General features: G+C 45.7%; 1 long non-coding RNA gene across 2 annotated transcripts in view; it reads right to left on the minus strand.

Annotated features, from left to right (window-relative positions):
- Positions 1-3949, minus strand: part of LOC132376816 (uncharacterized) — a 215366-nt gene extending 211417 nt beyond the window's left edge. For both annotated transcript variants that reach the window (XR_009506436.1, XR_009506435.1), the window contains exon 1: positions 3765-3949. This is a non-coding gene — a long non-coding RNA (uncharacterized LOC132376816). The remainder of the gene's footprint in view (positions 1-3764) is intronic.
- Positions 3950-7936: the final 3987 nt, after the last annotated feature.

The following is a 7936-nucleotide window of genomic DNA, read 5'->3' on the forward strand; positions in this document are numbered from 1 at the left end:
AGAACCTTCTAAGCCTAAAGGCAATGTGAGGGGGGCACAGAGGAAAAGATAATAGTTTTTAAAGTTTTTTTAACTAAAACACTTAGTAGACATTGAGAACTCGCCACGGAATTGAACCTCAGAAAATCCTTTCTTAGTATCAGAGGTGGAAAAGACTCCAAGAAATCAATCTATGTTTTATATGACAGACCAAGAGATGTCTTCCTATAATATTCCACTGAGTCACTTTGAACTGAACCCAATGTAACATGTTCTAAACTCTGAAGTGAGACTGCTGTTTTCCATCACATGAGTATCATATTTACAATCAACACAGCCAGAGATCAGGCTATATTTTTGTTCATTCATTGCACAAGAGCTATTATGAGCCCAGACTCTGCCCAGCACTGTTGCAGACTCGTGGGACCCAACAGTGAAGCAGACCATGGTGCCCCCTATCCCTTTATAGTTTACCTTCTTTGGAGGCAGAGGAACAATATATAAGTACATAAATTAACAAACATTTTCATATTGTGAGAAATTACATCATGATATGAGTTCATATTTTTACTACCCAGAATTATTTTCATTGAACTGTGTTCTCACCACTTAGCAGGGGAACCCACTGAAAGCTCTGGTTCTCAACCTTGGCTGCACTTTGGATTAATGTGGGAAGCTTTACAAAATACTGCTGCCTGGGTCCCACTCCCAGAGATTCTGGTATAATTTGTGGTGCCACCTGGACATCGGGATTTCTAAAATCTCCTCAGGTGATTCCTATGTGCAGCCAGACTGAGAACCTCGGAAAGGGGTATCTAAAAGAAAGGACCACTAGATGTCGCTGTCCCCAAAGGTTTGAAGAGAAACAGCCCTCAAGTAGTCAATGACTAAACTCCCACATTGATGAGATTTTCCTGCCGGATTTCAGGCCCAAGTAAGGGTCCAGTAAAAATTATTCTTCAACTTCTCTTTGGCCTGAATAAAACAAGTCACATAAAACCCAAGTATATTAGCTTCCTAGGGCTGTCATCATGAAATATCACAGACTGTGTGGCTGAAATAACAGAAATGTATTTTCTCACAATTCTGGAAGCTAAAAGTCCAAGATCAAGATCAACAGGATTCGTTTCTTCTGAGGTGTCTCTCCTTGACTGGCAGATGGCCACCTTCTTGCTGTTTCCTCACGTGGTCATCCTTCTGTCTGTGCTGTCTATGTCCTAATCTCCTCTGCTTATAAGGACACCAGTCATATTCAATTAGGGCCTACCCATACGACCTCATTTTACTTTAATTACCTTTTTAAAAGCCCTATCTCCACATGCACTCACATTCTGAGGTACTAGGGCTTAGGGCTTCGACATACAGATTTTGAGGGGACACAATTCAACCAATGACAGCAACAAATCAAAATCAAAACCAATCCAGTTGATAAGCAAAAAGGTTCTACTGTACAGCACAGGGAACTATATTCAATTTCTTGTAATAACCTATAATGGAAAAGAATCTGAAAAAGAATATATATATATATGTATAACTGAATCACCCTGCTGTACATCTGAAACTAACCCAACATTGTAAATCAACTATACTTCAATTAAAAAAAAAAAAGGAATGGAATCCTAACAGAATAATAGGAGTCATGTTACATAGAGTAAGTATACATCTGAAGTAAATGGTAACCTCTGGATATTTATGTACACCAAATAACAAAAACTTGTACATCAGTAATAACAGGGATTGAATAAACCACCAATAGAAACTTTGTGAGAATTAATGTAAAACTGATGTCAGTTTTTATCAAGAATTCTCAGCTGTAATAAAGCTTATTTGCATTGGAAAAAAAAAAAAATCCAGTTGATTAACTACAAAAAGAATAGTTTCCCAGACATCCACAGTTCATAGATTTGTCACAAAGTAACTACGAAGAGAGAGTTGCATATTTTTTTTTGTCTCCTTTCCAAATGCCATGCTTATTATTCAATTTTAATTTAAAGTTTTCTAAATAGCCCATATACACTTAGCATTCAAGTATTCATTTGGTTATTTAACCCTATTTCTTGAACCAGGAACAAAGTTCTGTTGTGATTGCTGTGGTAGTAAATTATGTTCTCATTATTATTTTTACAACGCAAGTGATGCATGTTCACTGAAGAAGCATCAGGAAATACAATAAAAAAAATTACTTAAAATCATCCAAAATCCCACTAACCAAAGTAGAACTTAGACCCTATCCATCAAGACTTCTCTCACTGCGTATATGTGTGTCCTCCAATAAGGAGCCATATGGTTTTGGGACCTGCTTTTCTTCACATAACAAAATATCCCAAGCACTTTTCCATGCCAACATTAATGCCATGAAGGCTTGAGACAAGGGGATCTATCATCATTTTATGTATTTATTTAGATAAAAGTTACACAGGTACACACTGGAAATTTCAAACCAGAGCGGAGGGTATAATGAAAAGGAAAACTTCCTTTCTCCCCTCCATTCCCACCCCCATCCCCCAAACTCTTCTTTCTAAGACAAGACAGTAAACTAGGACTGTTCTGGAACAGTATGATTTGCGGCTGTGGGAGAGCTGGCTGCAGAAGACAGGTGGTGTAAGGGTAGCCAAAAGCCCTCCACACACACACACAGAGGAAGGAAAAAAACACCACAGCTGTATGTCAGGGTGTTTGAAAACCTCAGCACCAAGGTCACCCTTCAGGAGCCTTCTGGAGACTCTCTCTGTTGGGCTGTTATGACGCTCACCCTGAAGGCATGATTCATCTGACAGTTAGCACGCCCCGCACACACGCTCTTCTGTCTGTGAAATCCCTCCTGTCCATTGAACACCCCCCAAGAGGAGGCTTGGCAGCTGAGCCCTCCAATACGACAGCCACGAGATGCATGTGGCTATTTACATTTAAATTAGTCAAAATGAGAAAGTCAGCAAAACCGTGAAGTCTGGCACCCCCTTTCCTGTGCCCCCTCGGTGTCACTGAGCAGCACGTAACCCCAGGCACAGAGGACAGGCCTAGCCATCCAGGGGCTCGGGGGAAAGAGCTACAGAAGCCCAGGTCCCATCACAGAGCCTGCAGTCAGTTCAGCCCTGGTCTCTGTCTTTAAAACCAATCTGCCACATGTGCATTCGCTTTTGTGTGGAAGAGGAACCATGTAGGAATCCAGAGCAGGTGAGCGAGGCTACCAAGGAGGGACACCTGGGGCAGGAACGTCCACCTCCAAATCCCAAACCCGCTTCTCCTCCAAATCCTGACCCTCACACAGCTTTCAAGGACCTATCACTGACCCCAACAAGCTCAGGACTTGCTTCCCCTCAGTCCCAAACCCTAGCTGGAGTCACATGCCCAGCCCAGGACTCAACACACCAGCCTGTCGGTGGAACTTCCCTGGGCCCCAAAACCCCGAGGCACAAGCAGCCCTGGGAGGAAGCTGGCTTTATCAGGGAAGTCACACTGAAACCAAACTAAAAGAGCTTCAGGGCACTCCACCACTACCACCACCACCAGCAAAAGAGAAATTCAACCAAGCTTCTCCTGGCAGGAATGTATTTAAATTGCTGTCCAAAAATCCCGTGACGGTGATCCCCTCGCTGTTTCCGAAGCACCAACGCCGCGGCGAGCTCACGTGAACTTCACGGTGCCGCATGCTGTAAGGAGCACACGGAGAAACCAAGTCGCTTTCACAAAACCGAAAACAACTCAACACCTCCTCCCAGCAGCTCACACACACACACGCACATGCACACGCTCCACGGAGCGTTTTCGCGGCAAGTGAAACGCACCCTGGGAAAAGTTCCACCGAGAAATTTTCTTCTGAGCTTCAGCGGAAGCCAAGCAGGTTTCAGAGAAGCTGAGGAATCACAGAAGCAGGTTTTTACCATTTTCTGCTCTTCTGAGACAGGAAAGAAGCGGGCAGAGCACAACCATTAACTGAGAAGAACAGGATACGACCAAAACTGGTCAGAACCTACTAGGCCCAAGATGACGGGAGATTCGACTTCCTGTAGACCTTGAGCCTCATTATACGCTCATTGTAATACATTAGCTGAACAACACGCCCACCAGCGCCATGACAGTTCCGAGGCTGACCATATAAGGTCGAAAAGTGGGCGGTGGCCCAATTCCTGGAAATCCCCCTCCCCTTACCCAAGATGTTAGAATATTCCTCCTACTCATTAGCATATGAAATTACCCAGCCCATAAAAACTAACAACCTGGTATTTCGGGACCACGCTCACTTTCTGAGAGGACGCTATGCCCTGGAGCAGCTTCTCACCTTCTCAGACAGTCCATACTCTGTCTATAGAGTGTGTATCTCCCTAAGTAAATCTGCTTTCACTTTACCATGGCCCACTCTTGAATTTTTTCCTGCGCAAAGCCAAGGACTCTCACTTGGCGGCCTGTCCCCCTTGTCTCACCGGAGACCTGGGACATACAACCTCTCACGCCCCATTTTTCCTACACTTTCCCATTTTCCCTCTTTCCTGCCCTGCCTACTGCCCTCCCAGCTCCAAGCCAAGTGAACTGCACCAAAGGCATCGTGGATGTCTTTGAAAGCTCAGGATTCGCTAACTGATAATCCCAGGGCCATCTGGACGGTGGAGGGAAGGGAATGCGATTCACAGTGCTGCACAGCACCACAGGGACCGAGGGACATGCGCTCCCCCGCAGGAGCAGGAAGGTAGGAGCAATTAAAGCAGATCTGGGAGCTGCCCCTGCTGCCCCCGCCCTCCCGCCTGTCAAGGTGACAGCTGGTGAGGCCGGATCCCTGGAGATTGAGAAGCCTGTGGGAGAGAGCCTACAAGGTTCGAGATGTTTGTTGGATGTAGGTGAAGTGTGCTGTGACCAAATGCAGTGATTGCGGAAGCAGCATCCAGCGTGACCCTGGCCCCTTTCTGTACAGAAAACATGCACCCTCAGCCCTAAACTTCTGTAATGATTTTTGGTCTTAGAGGGCCCTCCAGTAAAAAGCGAACATCCAAGAAAAGGAAAACTCTTAGGGTTTATCAGCTGCTATCATCCGGTTGTCACGAGGACATAGAAAACAGGTTGGAGACCTGAGGACCAGCAGGAACTGGAATGAAAGCCCAAGAAAAAAGAGGAAACTGGAGCAGCCAGAGATGTCATTTTTTGACACTTTTGTGATGCTGGATGCAATGACTAAAAGTTACCATTTTCAGATCAAGCTCAAGTTTGGAGCCCCTATATCCCAGTCCACACACTAGTTCCCAAGGCTTTAAGTCAAAGTACTGGCTTGGGTCACAATGGCAACATCAGCCTTCTGTTGGGCAACCAGGGGAAACAAGACCCAAAGGGTTGGTCTGTCTGTCTGACTGTCCGTCTGTCTGACTGGAGAAGCCAGCTCTTGGCCTGAGCAGTCCTTGCGAAGGAGGCTGGGCACAGAGGCCACTGGGTGAATGTGACTCACAGATGCATTTGGTCTGTTTGATGTGGTATTGGTTCATGCAGGGCTTTTAAAATCTGAAACAGTTGCCAACATTTAAAGACCAAGAGGTTTTACCAGAGAAAACTGATTTGAAAAGATACATGCACCCCAGTGTTCATAGCAGCACTATTTACAACAGCCAAGACATGGAAGCAAAGCAGGTGCCCATCAACAGAAGATTGGCTTAAGAAGACGTGAGATATATATACAGATATATTACTCAGCCAGAAAAAAGAATGAAATATTGCCGTTTGCAGCAACATGGATGGACCTACAGAGTATTATACTTATTGAAGTAAGTCAGAGAAAGACAAATACCATATGATATCACTTATACGTGGAATCTAAAAAATGATACAAATGAACTTATTTACAAAACAGACTCACAGGCATGGAAACCAAATTTATGGTTACCAAAGGGGAAAGGGGGGGAAGGGATAAATTAGGAGTTTGGGATTAGCAGATACAAACTACTGTATATAAAATAGATAAACAACAAGGACCTACTGTATAGCACAGGGAACTGTATTCAATATCCTGTAATAAACCATAACGGAAAAGAATCTGAAAAGAATATATATTTATATATATATCAACTATACTTTAAAAGAACTCCAGATCGTCACTTCTCTTGAGAAATCAGCTCTCTGGCACCTCTGGGTTCACTTTCTGGCTGGAAAAGTGGCTGCTGCTTTGTAGCTGGGCATGTGCCCTCCATAGTCCCCCACTCCCACTGTCTCCCCAGATTGCGGCTACTGTCAAAGGCCCTTCATCTCAGCTGTGGCTATGACTTTAACACTCCCAGCCGGCTTTCATTGTGTGTCATCTCTGTAAGCAATGGGCTGTGGCCCTGTCCTAATGCTTATGGGTAGAGGCTGCACCTAGGGCATAAAGAGGCCATGGCCATTTCAAGATAAGACACCTTGTTTTCAGTCTCCTGGGATTAATGTGTAGGGTCCAGAGACTGACAAATTCTTACACGTTTTCCTCTAATTTCCAAAATGTTCATTAATGGGGGGAAAAGAATATGTATCTTCTCTTAACTTGCTTGCAATTATTTGTCCTGGAAAGGTTGTATTACATCTGGCTACGCTGGTTTTGGCCCAGCTCGGGTGCTGGTGGGACCCCAGGCTCCTGCTCTCCAGAAGGGAAAACCTAAACAGGCAAGAGAATCTAAACCGGCAGCTGCCTCCAAGCCACCGTCCTTTCTTTGAAGATGGTCTTCAAAGTCCCAAACCCACAATAGGGAGGAGGAGAGGGAGGAGAGAGCACTGAAAAGGAGAGTAGTTGAGTGTGAAGATTTCCCTCCTTGACTTTCATTCTTTCTCCACTTCTAAAGTGGTACAAATGTCCGCTGAGTGTGACAAATACACAGCTGCCCAGCCCAGACCCCCAGGCGGGGAAACTACAAAATATACTGTACAAACCGCGATACTGTTAAGAGAGAAAGCGAGTGCTCTCAATAACTACACTGAGCCAGGGGGACAAACTACAGCCCGGGGCCTAAATGCAGCTTCCTCCTGGTTTGTCCAGCCTGCGAACACGGTCCCCTTCGTTCATGAGTTGTCAGTGGCTGCATGCACACTGCAACAGCAGAGGTGAGTCGTTGTGGCAGAGACTGTCTGTGTCCTCTTGGCCCCCAAAGCCTACAATATGGACCCTCTGGCTCTTCGTATAAAAGTTTGGCTACCCTGGTGTTTCTGGTTCAGGGACCACATTTTGAGAACTACTGGTAAAAAGGGTTCCTACAACCTGCAGGAAGATGTCTGCTTTCCTAGGAAAGCCCTTTTCCAGATGAGCTCACAGCAAAATCCAATTCAGCCCCAGGTGCCTCCAACAGAATCTGCCTTTCTCACAAAATCTGAAATCTTTCCCGAACTCCGGTTTGGGGGTGAGTGGCATGACACCTCCTCGGGGCCCAGGAGGTGGAGTAAGGGTTCAGAGCGACAGGACAGAGACGTAAGATCCTTCCCCTGTAGCAGCACCTAAAGGCCGGTGACACTCACATCAGAAAGTTGACATGCCCTCTTTGTTCCTCCCCACCCCCCCAGATTGAAGTGCTAGGATTGTCCTTGCCACCCAGCCTCAGGCAGGATGTTGTCCTTTTGTGATTCCAAAGCTGAATCTAGGGCTCATTTTAAAACTGATTCCATGTATGCAAATCATGGAGGAAAAGAGCTTCGCCCTGCGGCCATTCCTTGTAGAGCCCTGGGTCTCTGCGTCAAGCTCCCTGCTTGAGATGATAGATTCAGGAGGAGAATGAATGAGAAAGAACTCACTGGTTTGACTGTTTGCTAGCCTGCAAAACAAGTGAGGAGGTCCTGGTGATGACGATCCCATGGGGATGGAGACGGGGATGGGGATGGTGGTGATGGGGATGGTGATGACAATTTGTTTCAAACGTTTAAAATGAGCCAGACCAGTCCAGTGGTTAAGACTCCGTGCTTCCACTGCAGGGGGCACGGGTTCGATCCCTGGTCAGGGAACTAAGATCCCACATGCCGCAGG

This window comes from Balaenoptera ricei, chromosome 13 (assembly GCF_028023285.1).
Source record: "Balaenoptera ricei isolate mBalRic1 chromosome 13, mBalRic1.hap2, whole genome shotgun sequence".
NCBI lineage: Eukaryota > Metazoa > Chordata > Mammalia > Artiodactyla > Balaenopteridae > Balaenoptera > Balaenoptera ricei.